The following is a 6606-nucleotide window of genomic DNA, read 5'->3' as shown; positions in this document are numbered from 1 at the left end:
GCAGAACCCTGGATATAGGGCAAGATTCTGAGGGATGCTTCCTGGGAATAATAACCTACGGTGCATTTGGAAAGTATTCAGACCCCTTTTTTCGCTTTGTTATTAAGGGGTATTGTGTGTAGAATGAGTAAAAAAAAATATCTAATCAATTTTAGAATAAGGCTGTAACTTAACAATGTGGAAAAAGGGAAGGGGTCTGAATACTTTCATAATGCACTGTATGTCCAATAAATCACTCAACCTTCTTATTAAACCTAGGATATGACCTGTGACACGTCTAGGACTAATATAAGTAGCGTCTGTCAAAGACGTAAAGGACAGGTGGCGGGGATTGGGACCGTTAACTGGTCTGTCATAGGGGGCCGTTGGTCTGTCATATTGGGACCGTTAACTGGTCTGTCATAGGGGAAATGGGTTGGATCAATGGGGTGGGTGTGATACCTACTCCTGTTACCTGCTGCACTGCTGCTTGGATTTTACCTGCCGATCTGTTTATCGTCTGCCATGGCCTGTATCCCCACCTCACTCCCCCCTCTCTCCCGAGCTTTTGATCGCCTCCAGCACACACACACTGTTGGGGAGAGTGACTCTGAACTTACAATGGCTAGCCCCAAGTCGTTATATTTTTCTCTTGTGCTTTATGCTATTTGCCTCATGACTGCTGCGTGCTTTGTACCTACACTCGGGACTCTGACTCTCTATTGGTTACACGGACTCTTGCCTTCCATCCTATTCTAACCACCTCTTGCCGGCTGATGAAATTGCTGTACAATATGATATTGTTGCCATCTAATGCACATTCAAATGTTATAAATCAACACTGCAGAGCTCTCCCTGTCCTCTGCCGTGCCCTGATTGTTTTACTGCTGATTATATCTGGGAATGTGCATGTAATGTACACTCTGGGCTATCAACTGTTGCTAGCCCCAATTCTGTTTTGTGCTCTGACATCTGCTTCACTGATTTCTGCTCTTGTAAAAGCCTGGGTTTTCTGCACCTTAACAATAGAAGCTTATTACCTAAAATGGATCAATTGAAAGAGTGGGTTCACAGCTCCAATCCAGATGTGTTGGTCATTACTGAGACGTGGTTAAGAAAGTGTTTTGAACACTGATAACATTTCTGGTTATAATCTTTTTCGGCAAGATAGATCTTCCAAAGGTGGTGGAGTGGCAAACTTTACCAAGGAACACCTTCAGTGCTCGGTTGTCTCCACCAAGTCTGTCCCAAAATAATTTGATTTGCTGGTTTTATGCATTAAACTTTCAAATAACTTGTTGACTGTTGCTGGGTATTATCGGCCACCATCAGCACCGGCCTGTACCCTACATGCCATGCCCTAAGCTCTCTCCTGGCCCCTTACACCAAGTCTGAATTTGTCCTGCTAGGTGAGCTAAACTGGAACATGATTAAACCACCTGACCAACACCTAAAGCAACGAGTCTCCCTAAATCTTTCTCAGATTATTACCAATCCCACAAGATATGACTCCAAACACCCAGAAAAGGCTACTGTCCTTGATGTTATCCTTACAAATAATCCTGATAGGTATCAGTCTGGTGTTTTCTGTAATGATCTTAGTGATCAGTGTTTTCGAGCCTGTGTTCGTAATAGCTGCTCAGTGAAATGACCTGTCTTGATTTGTCATATACGCTTGCTAAAAAAAATGAATGCGCAACCCTTCCTTCATGACCTGGCCTCTATAAATTGGTATACAGTCGTGGCCAAAAGTTTTGAGAATGACACACACATTCATTTTCACAAAGTCTGCTGCCTCAGTTTGTATGATGGCAATTTGCATATACTCCAGAATGTTATGAAGAGTGATCAGATGAATGTTATGAAGTGATCAGATGAATTGCAATTAATTGCAAAGTCCCTCTTTGCCATGCAAATGAACTGAATCCCCCCCAAAAATGTTCCACTGCATTTCAGCCCTGCCACAAAAGGACCAGCTGACATGTCAGTGATTCTCTCGTTAACACAGGTGTGAGTGTTGACGAGGACAAGGCTGGAGATCACTCTGTCATGTTGATTGAGTTCGAATAACAGACTGGAATCTTCAAAAGGAGGGTGGTGCTTGGAATCATTGTTCTTCCTCTGTCAACCATGGTTACCTGCAAGGAAACACATACTGTCATCATTGCTTTGCACAAAAAGGGCTTCACAGGCAAGGATATTGCTGCCAGTAAGCACCTAAATCAACCATTTATCGGATCATCAAGAACTTCAAGGAGAGCAGTTCAGTTGTTGTGAAGAAGGCTTCAGGGCGCCCAAGAAAATCCAGGACCGTCTCCTAAAATTGATTCAGCTGCGGGATTAGGGCACCACCAGTACAGAGCTTGCTCAGGAATGGCAGCAGGCAGGTGTGAGTACATCTGCACACACAGTGAGGCGAAGACTTTTGGAGGATAGCCTGGTGTCAAGAATGGCAGCAAAGAGGCCACTTCTCTCCAGGAAAAACATCAGGGACAGACTGATATTCTGCAAAAGGTACAGGGATTGGACTGCTGAGGACTGGGGTAAAGTCATTTTCTCTTATGAATCCCCTTTCCGATTGTCTCGTCCGGATGCCCCAAACAATGTGAGCGCTACCATCAGTCCTGTGTCATGCCAACAGTAAAGCATCCTGAGACCATTCATGGGTGGGGTTGCTTCTCAGCCAAGGGAGTGGGCTCACTCACAATGTTGCCTAAGAACACAGCCATGAATAAAGAATGGTACCAACACATCCTCCGAGAGCAACTTCTCCCAACCATCCAGGAACAGTTTGGTAATGAACAATGCCCTTTCAGCATGTTGGCGCACCTTGCCATAAGGCAAAAGTGATAACTAAGTGGCTCGGGGAAAAAAACATTGATATTTTGGGTCCATGGCCAGGAAACTCCCCAGATCTTAATTAATCCCATTGAGAACTTGTGGTCAATCCTCAAGAGGCGGGTAGACAAACAAAAACCCACAAATTCTGACAAACTCCAAGCATTGATTATGCAAGAATGGGCTGCCATCAGTTAGGATGTGGCCCAGAAGTTAATTGACAGCATGCCAGGGCGGATTGCAGAGGTCTTGAAAAAGAAGGGTCAACACCGCAAATATTGACTCTTTGCATCAATTTCATGTAATTGTCAATAAAAGCCTTTGACACTTATGAAATGCTTGTAATTATTCCATAGTAACATCTGACAAAGATATCTAAAGACACTGAAGCAGCAAACTTTGTGGAAATTAATATTTGTGTCATTCTCAACTTTTGGCCGTGACTGTAGAATCAGCTTGATCCCCTCTGTCGAAGATGCATGGACCTTCTTTTTTGATATTGTCATTGGTATCGTTAACAAATACGTGCCCATAAAGAAAATGAGATCTGGCAGTGTTACTCCAACTCAATAATTCCATTTGGCAAATCGCTTGGCACACGCATACTCAGGCTGACTGGCTCTCATTCAGGCAAATTAGAAATAAGTGTACTCAGGCTATCTGGAAGGCTAAAGTTACTTTAAGGAGCAGTTCTCTCTCTGTGGGTCTAACCCCAAGAAGTTCTGGAAAATTGTTAAAGACCTGGAGAATAAACCCTCCTCACAGTTGCCCATGTCCCTTAATGTTGATGATGTGGTTGTTACTGACAAGGAGCATATGGCTGAGCGCTTTAATCACCACTTCATTAAGTCAGGATTCCTATTAGACTCTGCCATGCCTCCTTGCCCATCCAACATTTCCTCATCTCCCACCCTTCTAATGCAACTATTCCCCATGCTCCTCCCTTTTTTTCCCCCTGCCCTGCTATAAAGTTTCTCCCTGCAGGCGTTCACTGAGCCCGAGGTGCTAAAGAAGCTCCTTAAACTTGACCTAAAAAAAAACATCTGGGTCAGATGGTTTAGACTCTTTCTTCTTTAAGGTTGCTGCCCTTATCATCGCCAAGCCTATCTCTGACCTTTTTTACCCCATCTCTCTTCTCTGGGAAGGTTCTCTTTGCTTGGAAGGCAGCCACAGTGCATCCTTTATTTAAAAGGGGAGATCAAGCTGATCCTAACTGTTTTAGGCCTATTTCTATTTTGCCCTGTTTAAATAAAGGTGTAATAAAATAAAATATATTTTTTTCATTTGATAACGATAATTATCACGATATTAATCCAATAATGTTTAAAAGGTGCATATCTGCTTCAAACTCAAGAATGCATGAACAAACTGTGGTTAGAGCATTGGGCCAGTAACCGAAAGGTTGCTAGATCGAATCCCCGAGCTGACAAGGTAAAAATCTGTCGTTCTACCCCTGGACAAGGCAGTTAACACACTGTTCCCCGATAGGCCGTTATTGTAATAAGAAGTAAAACTGACTTGCCTAGTTAAATAAAGGTTACTTTTTTTTATTATGTGAGCTACACAAAATTATACTTGAAGGAAAATTGTTCCTTGTTTGCAGCCAGGGAGCACGTACCTGGGGGTCAATTAAATTGATAAGCCTCTTGAAACCTTCCTTTTCGACTGTGCTAATTGATAGCATGTCCTTAGCAATGCATAATAGCATTTGTGATTGTCTTTTTGATGTTTGCTTGTAGGGCATAAACGCTGTCAGTGTTGACTGCTTCGGGCAAACATCACTAGATTGGCTGATGCTTGAAGGGCGTTTATCAATACTGTGGCGCAAACTCAAACTTCCTGCATGTTCCAAAGAGTGATTTTGCTTCAGATGTTGAAAAAGGTTTGTCGTATTACCAGACTCCGTAGCCACCGGTCTACGGCACAATTTGCACCGAACATTGCTCTGCTCTTTGTCGGACTTCAAAATGCCAAACCACTTCCAAATTACTGAAACAGTTTAACCCTTTTTATCAATAATTTCTTTGTTGGAAGCTGCTGGTTAATAGTGTCTACTCCATCACTCAAGATGCTAAGTGGTTTTTAGTGGGCGTATACCTCTCCACGTGCATATTGTCACTTCTCCGCACGTTCCTGCTGCGTCACAGAGGTGAAATGGACTGTTGTACCTAACTATTCTATATCGACATTATCGAAAATGAATCTAAACGTTTTTATATCGTTATTGAGGGAAGTAATTACCTCTAAGTATTGATATTGATTTAGCCCTAGTATAAAGTCAGAACATCTGCTGTCTCAGCCACTGCATGTCACCAAGGGAGTACCCCAAGGCTTGATCCTAGGCCCCACGCTCTTCTCAACAACATGGCTCAAGCAGTAGGAAGCTCTCTCTCATCCATTTATATGCAGATGATAGTCTTACACTCAGCCGAACTCTCCCCGGATTTAGTGTTAAACGCTCAAACACAAAGCTTTCTTAGTGTCCAATAAGCTTTCTCTGCCCTTAACCTTGTTCTGAACATCTCCAAAACAAAGATCATGTGGTTTGGTAAGAAGAATGCCCCTCTCCCCACCCTCATAGGTGTGATTACTACCTATGAGGGTTTAGAGCTTGAGGTAGTCACTTCATACAAGTACTTGGGAGTATGGCTAAATGGTACACTGTCCTTCTCTCAGCACATATCACAGCTGCAGGCTAAGGTTAAATCTAGGTTTTGTCTATCGTAATCGCTCCTCTTTCACCCCAGCTGCCAAACTAACCCTGATTCAGATGACCATCCTACCCATGGTAGACTACGGAGATGTAATTTATGGATTGGCAGGTAAGGGTGCTCTTGAGTGGCTAGATGTGCTTTACCATTTGGCCATCAGACTTGCCACCAATGCTCCTTGTAGGACACATCACTGCACTCTATACTACTCTGTAGTATACTGGTTGATGCTTATTTATAAAACCCTCTTGGATCTCAATCTGAGATACCTACTGCAGTCCTCATCCTCCACATACAACACCTGTTCTGCCAGTCACATTCTGTTAAAGGTCCCAAAAGCACACACATCCCTGGGTCGATGTTCGCTGCAACTAGCGATTGGAACGAGCTGTAGAAAACACTCAAACTGGACCTTAATCTCCATCTCTTCATTCAAAGACTCGATCAGGAAACACTTTTACTGACAGTTGTGGGTGCTTCATGTGATGTATTGTTGTCTCTACCTTCTTGCCCTTTGCACTGTTTTCTGTGCCCAATAATGTTTGTACCATGTTGTGCTGCTGCCATGTTGTTTTGCTACCATGTTGTCATGTTGTGTCGCTACCATGCTGTGTTTTCATGTGTTGCTTCCATGCTATGTTGTCTTAGGTCTCTCTTTATGTAGTGTTGTGGTGTCTCTCTTGTTGTGATGTGTATTTTCTCCTATATTTGTTTTTTATTTTTAATCCCAGCCCCCGTCCCCACAGGAGGCCTTTTGGTAGGCCGTCATTGTAAATACGAATTTGTTCTTTACTGACTTGCCTATTTAAATAAAGGTTAAATACATAAATATAGATATATTTTAAGTGCCCTTGTACAGTAAACAAAATCATTCTTAGAAATATTTAATTGGTTCAGTCAGCTAGGGGTTTCTAACAGTGCTTTAATATAATGTATTACTGATTCACATTTGAATAGGTACAGCCAGGGAAGAGAGAACCACTAAAGGCTGAAATGAAAGTAGCTGCTTTGTGGTGCACAATAACATAGTTGTCATGCTATACCCACCCCTTTCACACTCTTGTTGTTTGTGTATCAG

The sequence above is a fragment of the Salmo trutta genome, chromosome 30 (genome assembly GCF_901001165.1).
Source record: "Salmo trutta chromosome 30, fSalTru1.1, whole genome shotgun sequence".
In the NCBI taxonomy this organism is placed as follows: Eukaryota; Metazoa; Chordata; class Actinopteri; order Salmoniformes; family Salmonidae; genus Salmo; species Salmo trutta.
This window is presented reverse-complemented; position numbering follows the sequence as displayed.